Source organism: Schistocerca serialis, chromosome 7, assembly GCF_023864345.2.
Source record: "Schistocerca serialis cubense isolate TAMUIC-IGC-003099 chromosome 7, iqSchSeri2.2, whole genome shotgun sequence".
Taxonomy (NCBI): Eukaryota; Metazoa; Arthropoda; class Insecta; order Orthoptera; family Acrididae; genus Schistocerca; species Schistocerca serialis.
Window position 1 is genome coordinate 433,681,527 of NC_064644.1, and position 23,496 is coordinate 433,705,022.

General features: G+C 40.9%; 1 non-coding gene across 1 annotated transcript; it reads right to left on the reverse strand.

The window, feature by feature from the left end:
- Positions 1 to 7,761: 7,761 nt before the first annotated feature.
- On the reverse strand, positions 7,762 to 7,836 carry Trnat-ugu (transfer RNA threonine (anticodon UGU)). The gene has a single exon. It is a non-coding gene; the product is annotated as a tRNA-Thr (tRNA).
- Positions 7,837 to 23,496: the final 15,660 nt, after the last annotated feature.

A 23,496-nucleotide genomic window follows, 5' to 3' on the forward strand; every position in this document is an offset into this window, starting at 1 on the left:
TGCATCAAATTTTGTTTTAAGCTTGGCAATGGTACCATACAGATAAAGAAGTGGCACAACTTCTTCAAAGATGACTGCTGATCAGTGAACAGTGAAGCACTTTCAGGTAGGCACTCAACACACACAAATGAGGTTTGTTTATCACATAAGGACCCTGGTGATGAAAGACAGATGAATCACAATCAGAAAATTTGCAGATGAGGTTAAAATTAGTATTGGATCCATTCAGTCCATTTGAACGGAACATTTGGACCTCAGGAGGAACTCAGCAAAATTTGTACCAAAGTTGCATACAACTGAGCAAACGTAACTTCATTCAAAGACCATACAGGACGTGCTGAATACTGTGAACAATAATCACACCTTCCTCAACACAGTGGTCACTGGTAATGAGTCCATGTGTTTGTGGGTACAAATCAAAAACATAATTTCTGTCATTGCAATGGAAGCATCCTTCATCCCCGAGAACCCAAAAAAGTGAGGCAAGTCTGCAGCAATGTGAAAGTCATGCTGACAGCTTTTTTTTTTTTTTTTTACTCTAGCAGCATGGTCCATCACAAGTGTGCCTCAGAAGGTACCATTGTCAATAAGGAGTACTACCAGGAAGTTCTGTGTTGTCTGTATGAAGCAGTGAGATGCAAATGCCTGAACTTGTGGGCGGGCAATTGGCACCTTCCCCATCATAATACAGATGTTCATAATTCTCAGTTAATTCAAAGATTTTGGCCAAACACAACTCGGCTGTTGTCAGCTTCTCTACACCCATAACCTAACACTGAGTGACTTCTGGCTTCTCCCTAAACTGAAAAAGGCTCTGGAAGGGACCAGATTTCAGAATAAGGAAGACATTATGCATAATTTGATGGAGCAGCTGTGCATTACACCAAAAGAGGCTTTCCAGCAATGCTTCCAGCAGTGGCAACAGCATTGAGGGAGGTGTGTAGAAGCTGAAGGGAACTACTTTGAAGATGACTAGTGTCAAACAAGGGTACCACAATAAATATTGATTTTATAAATAAAAACTGGATACTTTTTGAACAGCCCATGCAGTGCCCCTAAGGTGTGGAAGGTACTAGATTGAAAAGAAGTAAATGCCTGCAGTTTTTTGCTTATATCTTCTAGAGCTTACAGATCAGACCAGGAGGATGTGAGTGAACAGTGGAATGAGGGACATGATAGGCCAGTTTTCAGGGCAACAGTGTGCCTAAAAAGATTTAAAGTTATCACATTTTCTCAGATGTGACAAATTGGAAACATGGGCTGATCATAGGATTCATGATAAATCAGCTCCATTTGGAGACATTTGGGATGTTCATTTCATGGCTTTCTTCCATATTCAGTCCAGACTTTGACATAACTGTTGACAAACAGATTGTTGCATTTACACTACTGGCCATTAAAATTGTTACACCACAAAGATGACGTGCTACAGACGCGAAATTTAACCGACAGGAAGAAGATGCCGTGATATGCAAATGAGCATTCACACAAGGTTGGTGCCGGTGGCGACACCTACAATGTGCTGACATAAGGAAAGTTTCCAATCGATTTCTCATACACAAACAGCAGTTGGCCAGCGTTGCCTGGTGAAACGTTATTGTGATGCCTTGTGTAAGGAGGAGAAATGCGTACCATCACGTTTCCGACTTTGATAAAGGTCGGATTGTAGCCTATCATGATTGCGGTTTGTCGTATCGCGACATTGCTGCTCGCGTTGGTCGAGATCCAATGACTGTTAGCAGAATATGGAATCGATGGGTTCAGCAGGGTAATATGGAATGCTGTGCTGGATCCCAATGGCCTCGTATCACTAGCAGTCGAGATGACAGGCATGTTATCCGCATGGCTGTAACGGATCGTGCAGCCACGTTTCGATCCCTGATTCTACAGATGGGGACGTTTGCAAGACAATAACCATCTGCATGAACAGTTCAACGTCATTTGCAGCAGCTTGGATTATCAGCTCACTTAGAGACTATGGCTGCGGGTACCCTTGACGCTGCATCACAAACACGAGTGCCTGCAATGGTGTACTCAATGACGAAACTGGGTGCACGAATGGCAAAACATCATTTTTTCGGATGAATCCAGGTTCTGTTTACAGCATCATGATGGTCGCATCCGTGTTTGGCGACATCGCAGTGAACGCACATTGGAAGCGTGTATTCGTCATACTGGCGTATCACCCGGCATGATGGTATGGTGTGCCATTGGTTACACGTCTCGGTCACCTCTTGTTCGCATTGACGGCACTTTGAACAGTGGACGATACATTTCAGATGTGTTACGACCAGTGGCTCTACCCTTCATTCGATCCCTGCAAAACCCTACATTTCAGCAGGATAATGCACGACCGCATGTGGCAAGTCCTGTACGGACCTTTCTGGATACAGAAAATGTTCAGTTGCTGCCCTGGCCAGCACATTCTCCAGATCTCTCACCAATTGAAAACGTCTGGTCAATGGTGGCCGAGCAACTTGCTCGTCACAATACACCAGGCACTACTCTTGATGAACTGTGGTATCGTGTTGAAGCTGCATGGGCAGCTGTACCTGTAGACACCATCCAAACTCTGTTTGACTTAATGCCCAGGCATATCAAGGCTGTTATTACGGCCAGAGGTGGTTGTTCTGGGTACTGATTTCTCAGGATCTATGCACCCAAATTGCTTGAAACTGTAATCACATGTCAGTTCTACTATAATATATTTGTCCAATGAATACCCGTTTATTATCTGCATTTCTTCTTGGTGTAGCAATTTTAATGGCCAGCAGTGTAGAAGGAAATGCCCATTTCAACAGTACATGAAAAGCAAACCTGCTAAATATGGTAGGCTTGTGAGTCCAGAAATACACTTCCATTAAATGGACTGATGTGCTTGGATAAACAACTTGGCCAAAGAGAAGTAATTCAGGGTTCCAGAGTCATAAAAGATCCAATCACAAAATGATTCAGAAAGTGCAGCCATATTTGTAGCTGTCAATTTTTTCAGTAGCATATCATTAGTAAGGGAATGACTGGCAGTGAAAATCATCTATTTTGGAATAGAAGTGCCTAAGAAGATTCAGCCACATCGTTCAAGAGAAGTAAATTAATCTTTTTTTGAATTTTATGATTGCTTATCACTAGTATCATATCTACTAAAGAAATCATCAGCAGTTATACTGCGCTTGTCTCCTCCCCTCACTCATCAAGAACTGTAATTGGTGATGCAAATAAGCAAGAAGTAATAAAGCATTACAGTCAGCACAAGGGGTTGTTGGCACCATGGATCAATTTGCGGGCACATACAACGTGAAATACAACAACAAGCATTTGCCTCTTGTTCTGTTGCACAATATGATTGACATTACTGGTATCACTCCAATGGTTATATAGTAGTATTATCACCCACAAAGGCTGTGTTTAAATCAGAAGAGGCAACAGTTTTCAGCAGTTGGGATGACAGCTCATGCAGGATGACAGTTAGTGCATCCTTACACTGACAGAAGACTACTTGATTGGAGGTTCTTTCATAAGGGAGCAAAAAGTTGTCTTCTTGCCCTTGGATATGACTAAGAGCCCAAAGGACACAGTGAACCTGTAAATCACTAATCCACTAACAAAAGACAAAGGTGCTCTTTGTGTTCAAGTAATCTAGACAACAAAAAAGAAAAAAAACATTAAAGCAATTTTTGACAAGCATGGAAAATTTGTTTGCAGTTTCCATTCGAGCTAGATTGTGATGTGCTTAGAATCTGATAAAAATGAGTAAGTATGTTGTGCTACGTGACGTTTTCTAAACACAGTAGAACTAGAATAAGTATTTCATTTAATAGGTATTTCATTTTGTTGAAATGTTTCTTTTCTAATTTTTTTACAATCACTGCAGATGTAACAAAAACTGTGAAATAAGAATATTTCAATTCTCCTAAAATGGTAATAATATCTTGAAAATTTTGAATAAGTAACAATAGTAACAGCATGTAAGTAGCAAAAATAAACAAAGCTGTTGTAACAAAAAGTAACAGTAAACATCATCATCACTGGGTTGTCAGCCTTGCAACAGGTTTTGACTTCATAGCCCTCCATGCTTCTCTGTCTTCCGCATTCCTCTTCATTATTTAGTACCATCCTTGTGGCCTGCTGACATCATCCAGCATCTGGAACCTTCTTCTGCCCTTCCCTCTTTTTCCTGGAACAGTACCTTCAATTGGCTCTACTAGAAGGCAATCTCTTCTTAGATTGTGGCCTATCCAGTTTAGTTTCCTGTTCTTCACTGTCAGAAGCATCCTCTGTTCTTCTCCAGTTCTCTTCAGCTCTCCTTCATTCCTCTCTTTATCAGTCCAGCTGATCTTCTCCACTCTGTGCCATATCCACATTTCACACATAATGTTGCTAAATATATAATGTTGATTTACTACCACACAATATAAAACACAAATTTTCATTTGATGCATATGAACCACTAATAATAAAATCAGTGTGAAATATAACAATGTGATTGTTACAACAAAAAGTTTTGACAAAACCTAGTAAAATGAACTGGGTTCTTGAAAGCCCCTTAAGTGCCAGTTTATGTGTCTTTTCCAATGTGCCCAGCAAAAGGTTAAACACAGGCAGTGTATTTTGGTCAGCCAATGTGTTTATATACAATCCAGCCCGTGTTGTGGTTGGTATGCTGTGCCTATTGGCCAGCATTATAGAGCCTGTGGTTCTGTAGCATAGCAGTCTGTTGATCACAGCTGTGTTGCAGAGTCGTTGTCATTGCAGGTGTGTTTCCTTGGGGTACAGCACCCATTATTAATGACATATGAACTTCAAGAAAAAGCAATAACATTGCTGTATATTTGGACTGCTTTAAAGTTTTACTGTAAGAATTTATTTGTTAAACAAACTTGAAATATATGGTCCACATATTTGTATGATGTGTAAAGTACACAAAATACTTACTGAGTTGTATAAAATCTCTATTTGTCATTCACGTGCCACCATGTCATCATTTCGTCTGGAAATTGTGTATAATATTGACTTATCCCACATTCTAGAACAAGAACCTCAGCACAACTGATATGGAAACAGAGAGGATGTGAAATATATTTGTGGCAACTCTCTTACTGGCGAGTTCGTTACATCACCTGTGGTTACTCTGCAACAAAGTGATAACCAACAGAATGTGAAAGCCCAGGAAGTAGTTCTATCTGTCTTCTTTTGATGGCAGACTGCATGTTCCTCATTACAAGTAGCCAGACATTATCCTTTTGAAATATAGCATTTGTATGTTTGTGGAAAAGGGGAGGGGGATAATATTTCAGGTTCTCACTTTTGCCTGATGTTGCAGTTATTACTCAAGGTGTCCTCATTCTGCAATATCTAACACACATGCAGTAATCAGCTACTATAGGGCTCGCTGAAATGAAGTCTCTGTGCACTATGGACCATGTTTCCAGTTCCAGATAAATATTTTCAATTTGTTTTGTAGGTAGTATTCTTATGACTGTTTATTTACTCTAATCATCATAAAGTCAATCCTGTAGGGTGCATACAAATTGTTTATACTCCTTAGAACACCATAGTTGTGAAAAAAATTCCAAGGAGTGTTTGAAATTCCTTACATTATCATTATGCAAAAATAGCAATACTTCAAACCCACATATTGTCACTGTGAAATTTTGTTTCAGTGTATTGTGATTGCAGAACTAATGGCAATGCTCTTAGCATGTCGTTCAGCTCAAGCACAGGGGCAATTGCCTCAGATCACCATAATATCCATACCTAGCCCTCTACAGCCAGAAGAGAAAGACATTTCTTTGAGAGACTCCCTCCCCCGCTTCTCCCTATGTTGTGAAGCTCTGAAAAGTCTTTAGTGGGACTGTTGCCAGATTGCAGGTAATTACCCAGAACTCAGGTATTTTGAAAGCTTGGGAGCTTTACATTAGTTACATATTCTGTCAATAGATGGCGCTCCATAATTCTAAACTTGAGGGTACGTGAAATTTCGTTTGGGAAGCACTGGTTAGTTGTGTTGATTTGTTCTTCTATTATTTCCCCTGCCATCTTCCTGCTGATACAATTCCTCTCTTCAAGTGTTTTGCTGGCAAGGACAAGATCTGTTGCTTAATTATTTTTCCACTGGTAAGTACATTTTTTCTATTATATTTTTGATAAAAACCACAAAATCTCATTAAGTTGCTAATCTTTATTGAATGCTTCTTCTAAAATGTATTATTTTAAGCTTAATGTATGACCTCATGTCAGATCATTACTCCTGTAATATTAATATTAATATTAATTAATTTTTTTGTCTTGGCTCACATTTAAAAACATTTAGAGATCTCATTTATTTTATTTTATTTTTTACTCTCAGTCCCTGAATATTTTTATATAAATAAATTGTAATGCCACATAATTCTGATAAAAAAATATGAAATGAGCGTATGGCATCGCTGGTTGGGAGGCCCCATCTGGAGTAGTTTGGCCACCAAGTGCAAGTCTCATTTCAGTCGACGCCACATTTGGTGACTTGGGTGCTGGTGATGAGGATGAAATGATGATGAGGACAACACAACACCCAGTCCCTGAGCAGAGAAAATCTCAACCTGGCAGTGTATGAGACTCGGGCCCGCATGCATGGGAGGCGAGTATGTTACCACCCAGCTAAGCAGGTGGACATAATTCTGATGATAATCTATGAAAGAACAATGCAGTTGTCGATATCTATCGTGAAAAAAGATTCCAACTACCATGGCGCAACAACTGGTTATATTCATATAGAATGACCCATATTTGACATTATGTTATCTGCTATTATTTATAGATAGATCTTTTTTCATATTTTTTTTTTTTCGGGAATATTTCCCCAGTTTAAATGAGTTGCCACTGGGGTGGAAAATGTGTCTGCAGTTTAAACTGGCCAAAAGATAAATTGTATAAGGATTGGCCTTTTAGCATATGGCAAGGATAAACATAGAGCATAATGCATTGCATGTACCGAAGACTTTTCATTTGCCAGTGTGGGAGAATCTGGCCTGAAGCCACAAATGGGTTATAAGAAACATCAAGACACTTTAAAAGCAATGTTGTCTGAAAGAAAAATGCATTGAAATGTCTTTCAAAGCCAGTAACTTCTTCCCAGCAGTAACTTCTTCCCAGCAGTAACTTCTTCCCAGCAGTCAGATACAACAGAGGATGGTGTTCCACATGGAAAATAAGTGGAAAAGAAAATGCTGAATTATCTGGAGTCCTCTGACGTGTTTGATGCTGACATACTCTGGATGTGGAGAACTATCAGATGCCATAATTCATACTGATCAAATACAGATATTCACAAAGTCTTCAAAATTGTGTTTCCTGACAGTGCAGTAGCTGCTAACATTTAATGTGCTGAAAAGAAAATCACTCATGCCACACATTAAAAATATTCCGCTGAAAGATTTAAATGGAAAGAGTATTGTCCTTCTGTTTGCTGAAACTCTGAATTCACAAAATTTAATGAAGCAGATGGACATTCGTGTTAGGTTTTGGTTAAATGACCACATCAAAACAGCCTTTGGAACATCAGTTTTCCTTGGCCATGCTATTGCAATTGACATGTTTGGAAACCTGCTAAGTTAAGTTTTACCCGTATCATTTACAAATGTATATGACGGTAGTATCTGTTCCCGAAGGAACAGTTACCGTGGATGACCATGCAGCTTTGCTAGAAATGAAATGATAATTAAATGGACACCCTAGCTGCAAACAGGCGTTGATGTACTTCATTGGGGACATGTTGAAAATGTGTGCCCCAACCGGGACTCGAACCCGGGATCTCCTGCTTACATGGCAGACGCTCTATCCATCTGAGCCACCGCAGGCACAGAGGATAGTGCGTCTGGAGGGACTTATCCCTTGCACGTTCCCCGTGAGATCCACATTCCCAACATGTCCACACCACTACATTCGTAGTGCATGGTCATCCACGGTAACTGTTCTTTCGGGAACAGATACTACCGTCATATATAGTTAAAATATGGCTTCCCGGCCATTGACCTTCTTGTGCGAACGCACATGCTATGCCCGAACTCGCACGGGACTTGGTAGATTAATCTGCCACGAGTAATGAGTATGATGGGCAAACATCTATTAGGCGAACTACGAATGTAGTGGTGTGGACATGTTGGGAATGTGGATCTCACGGGGAACGTGCAAGGGATAAGTCCCTGCAGACGCACTATCCTCTGTGCCCGCGGTGGCTCAGATGGATGGAGCATCTGCCATGTAAGCAGGAGATCCCGGGTTCGAGTCCCGGTCGGGGCACACATTTTCAACATGTCCCCAATGAAGTACATCAACGTCTGTTTGCATCTAGGCTGTCCATTTAATTATCATTTCATTTACAAATGTGTTACAGTTGTCTATGGACAGCCCACATGTCAACTTAAAATTACATAAACTGATAGAGGAACACATTCTTAATGATTATAAATAACAGCTAATAAATATTGATACCTGTGCATTACATATTATACATAATGCTTTCTGACAAGGATTTCAATCATTAGACTAGAATGCTGATTTTTTAAAAATGATTTACCAATTATTCAAATGTTATCCAGCTAAGAGAAAGGTCTTTAGTGCTATTAATGGGGCAAGCTTCCTTTAGAAATCTGTTTCCCATCATTGGTTACAAATTGTGTGTGTGTGTGTGTGTGTGTGTGTGTGTGTGTGTGTGTGTGTGTGTGTGTGTGAACGTATTTTAAACAGGTAGAGAGGGAGAAATTTGAGAAACCACCCGACAAATCATTTCAAAATATTCAGTATAGTATAAAAGAAGATGTGTTTCCAGTACATCTTAATACTTTTACAAGTATTGCACACGTTATGCTGCTTTTCTGTAACACATGCCAGACTTGTAAACCTGCGCTCTCATACATGAGTGACAATATTAAAAAGGTTACTCTTGCATTAATGCAGATATTTTTGAAACTTAAACTGTTAAATAATTTAACTATAATTGACTTGATAAAAGTTGAATTTAGTATCCCTAAGAATCATCTTCATACAGAAAAACTTGACCTTGGTTTTGTTAGTGAAAAACAAATTAAGAACTATATGCTCCCAAAAAAATTTTTTGATGGGCATAGAGATGTAAAATCTGTACTAGTTATAAGTTCAGAACTGAATCCCTTGTGATCATATAAACAGCTTAGGCGGAGATGCAACAAAAATTGTTATTGATAAAGATTTGTGCAGCTTTTTTTCGATGGAAAAGCATTGTTATAATCAATATTTTGAAGATGTAAAAGACACAGAAAATGCTAAACAAGTAAGGAAGATTGAGGCGGATGACGTTGATGAAAATCAGTTTAAAAAGAAAAGAAAATACCTACAATGCTGCATAGACATCCTTATAAAATCTGCAGATGAATTTGCTGACCAGGCAGAGAAACAATGTGACATGGCTTCATTAACCCAGTCAAATACCTTGAGGAAGTCTGCAAAAGAAAACAGAAATGAACTGCAGAAAGCAGAAGAGACAGTTAATTTCAAAGTGACAACTTAGCTTTAATACATTGTTTTATGCAGTACATACTTCTCCACCCAAAATAATTTTATTGAAGTTATCCAATATGTCCTTTTTACTTAAATATTACTTTTGTATGTCATATCTGTCTGACTTATCATTTACTCTAATTTTTAAAATAATGGAACACAGAGATAACTTTTGTTATGTAATTGGTAATCTTAGATTTATATTTTGTGTACATATATGATTTATTTGAAATATTCAAGAGTAGAAAATGTAGACTTGTATCATACATGAATAAAAATAATGCTGCCTTTTTAATAATTTTTCTTTTATTTACTTAAAAAATATTAGTGTACATATGATACATAATGAGTATTTAGGGTTTATTTGGTGTGTGTATATGACCATTGGCCATTGATTTAAAAGACATGGTTGGCTATTCTGTATTTTATGTTACGAAACCAATGAGTAATATTGTGAATACTGTGCAGTTTTAGTGCTATGTATTAAAACGTAATAGATTACATGTTGTTTGAAATCTTTTTACCCTTAAATAGGGAATTAAAAAGAACACTTTTATCATTTGTGGACTATCTAAATAGTTGGTAGAGACCTTTACCAGAGCGTGCATTCAGTACTACACTCATGCTCATAAATTAAGAATAATTGCAGAATGTGGTGCCACACAACATGGCACTACACAAAGCTGGCGCCAATAGCATAGGCACATAGGGAATTCACACGACACAGACCTTTAAGTCCACGGTATTGGTGATAAGTTGAGAAAACCGTCCCGAAACACTTTGCTACAAAACGCCACTGTTTCCTGCGCATGTACCCCAATGTCAATGTGGGATATGATCACCATGCACACGTACACTGGCCGCACAACGGGCAGGCATACTCTGGGTCAGGTGGTCGAGCCTCCCATTCTTGAACCAGTGCCTGTCGGAGCTCCTGAAGTGTCGTAGGGGTTTGAAGACATGCAGCGATACATCGACCGATAGCATCCCAGACGTGCTCGATGAGGTTTAGGTCTGGAGAACAGGCAGGCCACTCCAGTTGTCCGATATCTTCTGTTTCAAGGTACTCCTCCACAATAGCAGCTCGGTGGGGTCGTGCATTATCATCCATATTGTTGCCATAATCTTGAGATCACACTTTGTGGCACACGGAGGGCCCCTGCTACGACCTGCTGTGTTTGACCAGCCTCCAGTCCCCCTAGTATTCTACCCCTCATAATGTCATCAATATGTATTCTTTGAGCCATTTTCAACACACAGTTACCATTAGCACGTCTGAAAACGTATGCACACTTACTCGCTGCACCATACTCTGACATGCACCAACACACCTCTCCATATGTGGACTGCTGCCAGTGCCACCGTGCGATGACTGCATGTCAAAAGTACTGCATGGTCATACCCCGACGTGATTTAAACCCGCAAACTGCCCCCCAGAGCCTTGTTTCACCATGTATCAGCATTATCCTTAATTTACGAGCATGAGTGTATTTTGAAACACTTTGTATCACTCGTAGTGAATGTATGGCAGTCTCATTCAGGATGCAGTAAGTTAAAGTTTCCTCGTACTGTCCACTGCATTTCCAGGGTACTGCTCTGTTATTGCTCTGCCTTTCACTGATACGGCACCAGATGTATTATCAATATTATTCCACCTTTGTCACCGATTTTAGTCCCAGTTGGTTCACAGACTGTTTCTAATTCTTGTTAGACATGATATTTTAGTTTACTACAGTAAACATTCAGCCTACTGGAAAATCTGACCTATCTTTTCACAGTACTGGAAAAAGTCACATCCATTAAATATCTCAGATAATTAATTTAAAGAGATCCACTTCAGGCTTGCACTAATTACTTATTCAAACCAGGACCACTTTCAAAATTTTAAAATCCCATGTTTGGATGTGTAAAATTATTGTATTCAGTAACATGTAACATGTGGTCAGGCCAATCAGTACAAGATGTTGCCAGAAACTGTCCGCCACTGGCAGCGGCACAGTAGGAACACCAACCACTTCAGCGATTGGAATTGTAATACTGACTGGCATGACTATATGTTACCAAATACAATAATTTCAAACATCTGAAGCTTGGATTTTAAAATTCTGCAACTGGTCATTGTTTGAAAAAGTAATTAGTACAAGTGAAGTGGATCTCTGTAATATAATTATCATGCTTCTCTATTGTGGATGTCCCATGTACCAAATCTTGTGAAATATCCCACAGTATGCATATAAAGTGATCTGAAGTGGAGTAACCACACAAACTGAATTGCAGGAATGGCAGATGCTAAACTGTGATTGACTGGAAGAATCATCAATCAGTGTAGTCCACCATATGAAGGAGGTAGCTTACAGAAACCTTGTTTCAACTGATGCATGAACATCACTGATCAGTCTGTTAGCTGTATTAGACAGGATCAATAGAGGAAACAGAGAAGCTCCGAAGAAGAGCAGTGAAGTCACAAATTAGTTAAAAGATTTGAGCTCGTGCAGAGGCTTACCAGCAACTGCTCTTCCCATGTGCAGTTTGTGACTGGAACAGGAAAAAGGGACGGGAGGTGATAGTAGTACACAAAGTACACCCCTTCCACCACCTTTATCAGCACCACCCATCAACTGACTTATGGAGCATAAATATAGAAGCAGATGTAGGTGAACACATTCCACATCATTAGGGATTGCAGAATTTTCTGGTAAGAGTTTCATCCAGGTTTTAGTGCATTGACATTTTACTGTGACTGTTTTCATAAAGAGATGCTAATTCTGTGACCTTTGACATCTATCCACCACAATTTTTTTCTGTCCCTTACTTTCTGGTCTGATTATGTACATCCCTTGTGGACTGACAATTATTCATTAGGAGATATCAGAGTTACACATACTCTAAAAAATCCACAACCTCTCCTACATCTGTAGCAACTTCCAGTGTATAGTTTATGCTTGACGTACCATAGGCAAAAAGACAAGTGTTCGTCTTATGGCACATGCCACGAAATCTCTACAGCACCAGACCAGAGGACCTTCGTTCATCCTTGGGATGGAACCACACATCAACAGCCCATGAGAGAATCCACTATTTTCACAACATCCACCGGGCTCAAACCAGTATGCACTAGTAATTGTTGTAAGCGTTCCATAGTGGAAAACCAGTACTGTTGGCTAGTTACAAGAATGGCCAAGGGGGTCTGATTAGTACACGTCATGTGTCCTGAGTTGTTACCACTTTTGTAAAAGACAGTCTACATGCACAACCGATACAGACAAGAGATATATACAATTGTAACAATTAAAGAACAGAAGCGAGAAAACTGGACTTTTGAGTAGTGGAGAAGCGATCAGTGGATTTACTTCTGATCCTCACTGGAAGTTACAAGTATCTGTTCCTTATAAGATTCAGATAATGGGATGGCACTGTAAAAGATGTCGGTGATAGAAAAGCTCTTATCCTGAACATTATTAAATGTAATATTTCGCAACTTATGTAAGATTTTTGGTACAAATAAGTGAAATTGGGCTTTAAATATACTTTGGCCAAGTTATGAAAAGCAGTAAAATCACATTTGGAATTTTCTTTACTAATGTGTACAATCTGAGCAGTATATGTAACAGGGAACAAGATATTACTGTTATGCTCAAAAGATAAGTGCAGACCTGGCCACCATTGGAACTAGCTTGTCCACATGAGCAGGTACAGCTGCATCCCAATTTAAAGTAGAACACATTGTTGTCACGGTAACAGCATGCTGAGTGACAACAGAAAATGTTTTTGTTAATAGCCATGATGGCTTTTTAGGACATGGTCCAGGGGTCATTTGTATGAGTAATTATCATGGTGTGGAATTAGTCATCTTACATTTACACTACACATTCTTACGTAAATATGGCTACATGCTGACAATTTATAAGTATTTTTTTTATTTTTAAAATAGTGATGTGAAGCAGTAATTCCTACTCATCACCTTTTACATGTTAGAAAAATTAGAATCCTTCTGTGGTAAGAGGTTAAGGTGGAGAGACAGGAGTACATGGATAAACAGGATTGGCATAAATAGTTGGCAGGAAGTAGTACAAGACAGAAGCAATACAAGGCAACATATGAGATTGGTATGGTAGCTTCGAGTTCCTTAGAAGACAAGACAAAGAGGAAGAGAAAGAAAAACAGGAGGAGTTGTCAAGAGGAAATGTTTTCAGTTTGTTTTCAAATTTAACTTCACTCTCTGTCAGACATTTATACCACTGAGTAAGTGATCAGTAGTTTTGGTGGCAGCACTGTACTCCACATTTTATGCTGATGGGACAATGTTGTCATGAAAATCTTTTTATGACTTAATGACATAATTGTCTGACAGATAGCGAACTTAAACTGAAATGTGTTCCTGACAAGAAAGCAACACAGTGACAGAAAAAGCTATTTAACATGGTTGCAAAATGTTAAATAAGTTGGTGGTGAAGAAAGTGCAATGTCATGGATGCACTGTTTAGAGGTGTGATGTTTGACTGTCTACCTCAAAAAATAAGCAACAGCACGTTCCTTTGATTATATAGATAAATCTGGCATTGCAGCATCTATGCAAAATAGTCACCATTTTTGTGTCTCATATCGGATTTACAAGGAAGCTCTCAGAATAATTGTTCTGACTGTGGGATTCTGTTTTTTGGAGATGACAATAAAATAATAGTATATTTGAAGTACAACATTATTTTGTGTGTTTGTTGGGAGGGAGGGAAAAAAAACTAGTCTCCTGCCTGTGCCTGCATAATATACAACACAGCGAGCATGTGAAGTCCAAGAAACAGCTGTGATGGAAACTTCCTGGCAGATTAAAACTGCCGGACCGAGACTCAAACTCGAGACCTTTGCATTACGCAGGCAATTGCTCTACCAACTGAGCCACCCAAGCATGACTCATGCCCCGTCCTCACAGATTTACTTCTGCCAGCACCTTGTCTCCTACCTTCCAAACTTCACAGAAGCTCTCCTGCGAACCTTGCAGAACTAGCACTCTTTGAAGAAAGGATATTGCGGAGACATGGCTTAGCCACAGCCTGGGCAATGTTTCCAGAATGAAGTTTTCACTCTGCAGCTGAGTGTGTGCTGATATGAAACTTCCTGGCAGATTAAAACTTTGTGCCAGACCAAGACTCGAACTCGGGACCTGTGCCTTTCACGGGCAAGTGCTCTACCATCTGAGCTACCCAAGCACGACTCACACCCTGTCCCCACAGCTTTACTTCTGCTAGTATGTCATCTCCTACCTTCCAAACCTGGGGCGTCGGAAGGCAAAGGCCCCGAGTTCGAGTCTTGGTCTGGCACACAGTTTTAATCTGGCAGGAAGTTTCATATCAACACACACTCAGCTGCAGAGTGAAAATCTCATTCTGGAAACAGCTGTGATTGGTTGACACCTGGCCCCTACCATTTGACTCCTGCAATGTCAATCACAGAGGTATTTTAATTGAAGTATATGTGCTGCACTGTGACTCAAACCTATATCTTTGCATTTGCATACAGCGCAGTCTCCACCGTGCTACTCAAGCACATCTCATGCAATATCTCAAAACTTCAATCTTGTTCCTCTCTGCCACAGAGATTATACTGACATTAACTTGGTAATATCCATGAGGGTGCAGTTGGTTGGACTGTATGCTATATCTTGTCTTCCATGGTGCTTCATGGGAAGGTTTCACAAAAATTTTGAATGTGCAGAAGGGAACTAGTAGTGGATTAAAGTTTTGGGTAAACCTGATCGTGGCAAGTCCTCCTGATTGGAACACAAATAATGGAAAGTATTAAGATAACCCCTCACTGTGTAGATGAGTGTGGGGGTGGGAAATTTGGGTGCATGCTTCAAGACACTTGACAACTTATCAGTACTTTTCTTGTAAATGAGGGTTTTGAAAATGTAAACATGCTTTTGATGTCACTATTATGTGGCACTTCAACAGTATGAGGACTGTGACGGGCTTGGGCTCTTGCAAAAATAAATGAAGGTGTGACTTTAGGTATTCGCAGTGAATAGTGTGTGTGTGTGTGTGTGTGTGTGTGTGTGTGTGTGTGTGTGTGTGTGTGTGTGTGTGTGTGTGAGCTCACACACTGAAAAATTCAACCCTTATCTACTGACACTGCAGAGCTGCAACTCAATTGAGTATGATGTCATCTCTTTGAAGTAAAGTGTGACCACAATTTCTACTTGCTCTGGTATACAGGGTGGAACCACTAGCAATGTTAAAAACCATTTGATGAAATTAGCAAATGATATGAAGCAGAAAAGTACGTTTATGCTCTCTCGTGCCCCTTTTTGGCCCCCTCCTGTGTCATGCAAGTGGGGGATGGGGGTGCAACATTGACAAGCATCCGAATAAGCCAGCAAAAGAACCCTGTAAGACCCCGTAGTTCAGCAACACACTTAGTGATACACTAGCACCTTTGTTAGATACTTTAAAACTGTCTATGTACAGGTCTCCAGTTCATCAATTCCTAGGTATCGGCAGAATAGGCAACCTTTTTGATACCACTCTGATTTTGTGTGTGACCAACAGCTAATAGTGCAGCAGTATAGCACCACTCAGCTGAGGGTATCGGAAGTGTTGCCTGTCGCGCTGGTATCTAGGAATCAGTGAATTGATGTCTGTGTACAGGGACATTTTTAAAGTGCTCAACGAAGCTGCATGGATGGCACGGAGCGTGTTGCTGAACTGTGGGAGTCTTAGAGGTATCCTTTGACATTTTGTTCATGTTAGTGTCAAAAAAGGAGGGGTAACAAAGCATAAACACCCTTTTCTTCTGATCACGTGAAAAATGTCGTCAAATTGTTTTGTATGGTCCTTAGTGGTACCATTCTGTACACCAGAGCAAAAATTGTGGTCACCCTTCATTTTAAATGGGTGGCATAACGTTTAGTGGGATTCCAGCCCACAGTGTCCTTCGAGAAGGGTTGAATCATCCAAGAGGTGTCAACAATGTCAAAGGTTGTCAAGAACGCAGTCGTGTTGCGCATTGTACTGTAACTGTAGTTTCTGACCTCAAAATATGTTGAGATGAAGCCCCCTAAGGCTTGTAGAGTCGATTCTGAACAGCAGTGTATCTGAAATGTTTTCCTCAGCCACCCCTAATAAAGCTGCGTTATTTCATTGGTGGATGTCGCATTTCTGACTCTGTTGCAGAGATTTTAAGAGAAGGGGTGAGATGTGGCTAAAGGGAGGTGTGACGTCCTGCCCATGATTCACACATTCATGGTTGCGATGGGCAAAATAGTGGTCAAATGTGGTGCCATTGTGACATCATTGATATTTTTGGCCTGGAGTAAAATTGTCTCCAGTGATGAGGCCTGCTTCGAATTGAACCCCAATGACCAGCAATGACTTGTCTGGATGGCAGTGGGTTACCAACCTGACTGCCGCCTCTCATATGGCTTGACAACCAGAAGTGATGGTTTAGGACGCCATTTCATTTCATAGCAGGACCCCTTTGGTAGTCATCCGCAGTTCCCTTACAGCACAACAATACGTTGATGATATTCTATGCTCCATTTTGTTGCCCTTCATGGCAAGCCATCATGGGCTTAAATGTCAGCAAGATAATGCCTGCCCACGCATGAGAGTTTCCACTGCTTATCGTCATGCTTGCCAAAGTCTTGGCCAGAAAGGTCATCGGATCTCTCCCCAATGGAGATCGTTTGGAGCAGTCTAGACAGAGCCCTCCAGTCAGCTTGTGCTTTTGACGCTCAGATATGACAAAATTTGGCATGCTGTTCCTCAGCAGGATGTAAAAACTCTATGAATCATTGCCATAATAACTGCTTACATAAGGGGCAGAGGGGGACCAACACATTATTGACTTGTTCAGTTTGTGAACCTCTTTCTGTTGAATAAATCATTCAATTTTCCTGAAATCGTGATCATTTGTTTTCCTGTACATTTACATCACATCTACCGATTTGTGTCCCATTTGGATAATTCCTTCTTTTTTGTGTGTTAGAGTGTACTAACTAGAATAATATTTGATAATGAAGTCAGTGGCGCCTTGTAACAACACATTCCCTACTGTCTTGAGTAGGGCTCATTTACAGGCAATATTTACTGAGACATTTTTGCTTATGTTATTTTATACTTTCACCTTTGTCCATTTTCTGTACTAATTGTGATACATCCTGCATACAAATTTTATATTTGGGTGCCTCCACCTCCAACTTGGCCTTCCGTTACTTGGATAGTCAACCGACCCTGGTATGTATTGTTGTTTCATTCTGATCCATTCACAACAGAGTGTGGGAAGGATGACTGACTGAATGCCTCTGTACATATTACATTCTTCACCAAGCTCTGGTTCTTGATATTTTGTAAATGGACTTTCGTGGTCTAGTTGGCATGTATCTTCAAGCGACTGCCAATTCTGATTTTGCAGTATTTTCGTGATGCTCCCTACTGAGTCTAACAAACCTCTGACCATTCGTTGTGTCCTTCTTTGTATACATTGAAAATTCCCTGTTAGTCCTACCTGGCATGTGTCCTAAATGCATATCCTATAGACGGACTTCATTTCCCCAACTGCTCCCAATGAAGCAAAGCATACGACCCGCTTTACCTGTGAGTCAACATCAGTGGTGCATTGATGAATGCTCAATTTTAAGTTTCGGAACATTTAAAGTAAGTTGCCAATTTTTGCTCTACTTTCAGACCTTATCAATATGTTACTGACTGTGCAAATATTTTGGAGAATACTTCATTAAAGTTAACTATGTCGTCTGGAAAAAGTCTGACATTAACGTTTATGAAACTTCCTGGCAGATTAAAACTGTGTGCCCGACCGAGACTCGAACTCAGGACCTTTGCCTTTCGCGGGCAAGTGCTTTACCATCTTGGCTACCGAAGCACGACTCACGCTCGGTACTCACAGCTTTACTTCTGCCAGTATCTCGTCTCCTACCTTCCAAACTTTACAGAAGCTCTCCTGCGAACCTTGCAGAACTAGCACTCCTGAAAGAAAGGATATAGCGGACACATGGCTTAGCCACAGCCTGGGGGATGCTTCCAGACTGAGATTTTCACTCTGCAGCGGAGTGTGCGCTGATATGAAATTTCCTGGCAGATTAAAATTGTGTGCCCGACCGAGATTCGAACTCAGGACCTTTGCCTTTCGCGGGCAAGTGCTCTACCATCTGAGGTACCGAAGCACGACTCACGCTCGGTACTCACAGCTTTACTTCTGCCAGTATCTCGTCTCCTACCTTCCAAACTTTACAGAAGCTCTCCTGCGAACCTTGCAGAACTAGCACTCCTGAAAGAAAGGATATAGCGGAGACATGGCTTAGCCACAGCCTGGGGGATGTTTCCAGAATGAGATTTTCACTCTGCAGTGGAGTGTGCGCTGATATGAAACTTCCTGGCAGATTAAAACTGTGCGCCAAATCTCATTCTGGAAACATCCTCCAGGCTGCAAGGTTCGCAGGAGAGCTTCTGTAAAGTTTGGAAGGTAGGAGACGAGATACTGGCAGAAGTAAAGCTGTGAGTACCGAGTGTGAGTCGTGCTTCGGTAGCTCAGATGGTAGAGCACTTGCCCGCGAAAGGCAAAGGTCCCGAGTTCGAGTCTTGGTCGGGCACACAGTTTTAATCTGCCAGTAAGTTTCATATCAGCGCACACTCCGCTGCAGAGTGAAAATCTCATTCTGGAAACATCCCCAGGCTGTGGCTAAGCCATGTCTCCGCTATATCCTTTCTTTCAGGAGTGCTAGTTCTGCAAGGTTCGCAGGAGAGCTTCTGTAAAGTTTGGAAGGTAGGAGACGAGATACTGGCAGAAGTAAAGCTGTGAGTACCGAGTGTGAGTCGTGCTTCGGTAGCTCAGATGGTAGAGCACTTGCCCGCGAAAGGCAGAGGTCCCGAGTTCGAGTCTCGGTCGGGCACACAGTTTTAATCTGCCAGTAAGTTTCATATCAGCGCACACTCCGCTGCAGAGTGAAAATCTCATTCTGGAAACATCCCCCAGGCTGTGGCTAAGCCATGTGTCCGCTATATCCTTTCTTTCAGGAGTGCTAGTTCTGCAAGGTTCGCAGGAGAGCTTCTGTAAAGTTTGGAAGGTAGGAGACGAGATACTGGCAGAAGTAAAGCTGTGAGTACCGAGCGTGAGTCGTGCTTCGGTAGCTCAGATGGTAAAGCACTTGCTCGCGAAAGGTAAAGGTCCTGAGTTCGAGTCTTGGTCGGGCACACAGTTTTAATCTGCCAGGAAGTTTCGCATCAGCACACGTTCCGCTGCAGAGTGAGAATCTCATTCTGGATTAACGTTTATGCTGTCTCCCTGATCATTAACATTCAACATGACCAGCAAACACCTTAACAAACTCCCGTTGGGCACACTTGCAGTTATAAAGGGCATTCAAATGAAAACGAGACAGATGAAAAAAAGTAAATAAATTGTTCTTACTTCAAATGTGATCATCAGAACTGTTTATTTATCCAAATGTGAAACAAGACCCTCAGTACTTTCATGGAAAAATGTTTGCGGTTGCCTGTGGAACCATGATAGTGCCAGGTGTGAGCTTCTTCATCTGAAGCAAATCGAAGGCCACGAATTTCTTTCTTCTGTGTTCCAAACACATGGAAATCGCATGGGAGGATGTGTAAGAGCTTCCCAGTGAAACTTCTGCTGCACATTCCAAACAACCTATCAATGAAATGCCCATCCACATGTTGCCAAAATTGTTTTGAATAAAAGTTTCGCTGGAAAGCCCTTGCACATCCTTCGTTAAGCCTGGATCTCTCCCCATGTGATCCCATATTTTTGGAGGCCTGAAGAAAGATTCATGACCGTTGATTTGCTTCGGGTGGAAAACTGTACATTTGGGAACAATCATCATTCTGTAGGCAACTGAAAACATTTTTGCATGAAGGTATAAATGTATTAATAGTTACGGCAAATTCTTTTGAAGTAACAATCAATTTACTTATTCTTTTTCCATCTGTCTAGTTTTCATTTGACTGCCCCTTATACTTATAGATCCTTCGATAACTCTGTAAGCAAAATAACATACTGCATGCTGCCTACCAAGAAATTCTGAATCTAATCACTAATTTAATAAACGTTGGTACAGTACTGAATGAGATGATTTCCAGGAGTTAAGAAATACTGCCTTGAGTTGATTGCCATGATTCCTGGCCTTCGGTGTGTAGTGAGAAATTTGCGAGTTGGTTTTTGCGTGACTGATGTTTTCAGATCTGTGCTGTTCAGCATTGGAGAGATAATTCTGTTCCAGTTACCTATTATCTTTCAGTGAAAAAGTTCCAAGATTCTACAACGAATGGATCTCAATGATACTGGACAGTAGTTTTGTGGTTCACTACTGATATCTTTCTTGTAGATGGGCTTAATGAAGCATTTTTTTCTGACTACTGAGCACTTGCTTTGTTCGAGGGATCAAAGTTATGTTCTGGCTGAAATAGGAGCTGACTCAGCAACAAGTTCTGTATAGAATCTGGCGCAGGGACTTTGTTCATTTTAGCAATTTCGGCAGATTCTCAATACCACTGACACTAGTATCTGTATCAACTTCCATTCACTGTGGTAGAAAAATTAAACTTAGGTAGTTCTCCTTGATTATAGTGTATAAAGAAACGTTGCAATACAGAGTTCAGCACTTCAGTTTTCGCTGTGCTACCATAAATTTCCAAATTGTATCATCCAAGAGTATCTACACAAACTTTGATGTCACTGACAGCCTTTACATATGACCAGAATTTCGTTGGGTTTTATGAAGATTCTTTCAATAAAATCTTGCTACAATAGTCTTTGAAGGTTTCATGCATTGCCCTTTCAATATCTCTAATTGTAGTACTATGCTTTGTTTTACACTTATGTAGCAGGTGCCGTTTCCATAGAATTTGCTTTCGGGGTACTGTATACCATACATGGCCGATACCATCACAAAGTGTTCTATTTGGTATATACACTATGTGATCAAAAGTATCCGGACACCCCCAAAAACATACGTTTTTTGTATTAGGTGCATTGTGCTGCCACCTACTGCCAGATACTCCATATCAGCAACCTCAGTAGTCATTAGCCATTGTGAGAGAGCAGAATGGAGCAATCCGCAGAACTGATGGACTTCGAATGTGGTCAGGTGATTGGGTATCACTTGTGTCATAGTCTGTATGCGAGATTTCCACACTCGTAAACATCCCTAGGTCCACTGTTTCTGTTGTGATAGTGAAGTGGAAGCATGAAGGAACACATACAGCATAAAAGCGTACAGGCCGACCTCATCTGTTGACTGACTGAGACTGCCGACAGTTGAAGAGGATCGTAATGTGTAATAGGAAGACATCTATCCAGACCGACACATAGAAATTCAAAACTGCATCATGATCCACTGCAAGTACTATGACAGTTAGGTGGTAGGTGAGAAAACTTAGATTTCATGGTCGAGCAGCTGTTCATAAGCCACATATCACGATGGTAAATGCCAAACGACTCCTCATTTGGCGTAAGGAGTGTAAAATTGGATGATTGAACAGTGGAAAAACTTTGTGTGGAGCGACGAATCATGATACACAATGTGGCGATCCGATGGCAGGGTGTGGGTATGGCAAATGGCTAGTGAATGTTATCTGCCAGTGTGTGTAGTGCCAACAGTAAAATACGGAGGCAGAGGTGTTATGGCGTGGTAGTGTTTTTCATGGAGGGGGCTTGCACGCCTTGTTGTTTTGCGTGGCACTATCACTGCACAGGTCTACATCAATGTTTTAAGCACCTTCTTGCTTCCCACTGTTGAAGAGCAATTCGGGGATGGCGATTGCATCTTTCAACATGATCGATAAGCTGTTCGTAATGCACGGCCTGTGGCGGAGTGGTTACACGACAATAACATCCCTGTAATGGAGTGGTCTGCACAGAGTCCTGACCTGAATCGTATGGAACACCTTTGGGATGTTTTGGAATTCCGACTTCATGCCAGGCCTCACCGACCAACATCGATACCTGTCCTCAGTGCAGCACTCCGTGAAGCATGGGCTGCCATTCCCCGAGAAATCTTCCAGCATCTGATCGAATGTATGCCTGCGAGAGTGGAAGTTGTGATCAAGGCTAAGGGTGGGCCAACACCATATTGAATTCCAGCATTACCGATGGAGGGTGCCACGAACTTGTAATTTTCAGCTGGGTGTCCAGTTACTTTTGATCACACAGTGTATCTATATAGTGCTTCTTTTGCACAGCATTTAGATGAAGCATAGCACCTCAGAAAGGTTCACCGCTGTTGGGCTTGCAGATCCCAGATCCTCTTGCTTCATGATGTCTGAGGATATGGTGTAAACGGGCCATCTACTTAACACCACACACACCCGCAGGATAGATCTTGTTTATCACAAGAGTCCCCATTTTAACATGACAGTTTTACTTTGGCCATTTCTCACATGAATACATTTAAATGAGTTCCATGTCTGCCAAGACAAGCTGTTTTCTATGTGTAGTTTCTCTTTTTGTGGTATCCAGTCATTATGGCTCTGCCCTGTAAGCATTGAAGTCTCATTTCGGCCACTAAGCATGCTGACACAGTGGTTAGCACGCCTGACTCGCATTCAGGAGGATGATGGTTCAAATCCAAGTCCTGCCATCCTTATTTTAGTTTTCCGTGGTCTCCCTGACTTGCTCCACTACCAGAATGATTCCCTTGAGAAGGGATACCTGATTTCCTTCTTCGTGCTTGAAACACTCTGATAACCTTGATATAGACAGGATGTTAAACACCAATCTTCCTTCCTTCCTTCCATTTTAATTGGTTTTACTAGAAGATTGATACTTGACATAAAGCATGTCCTGCTGCGAAAATGTTGAGCAACAGGATACTATCCATGAAGTGAGTGTCTATTGCAATATCGACTTTGGCTTTTCGGATTTGGTTGCTACTTTTAGTCTGCAATTCGAGCAAGGACTTGAACCTTTTCAGTTAAAGTTGATATCAGCCATCTTGTCACCTGACAGTAAGTTAGG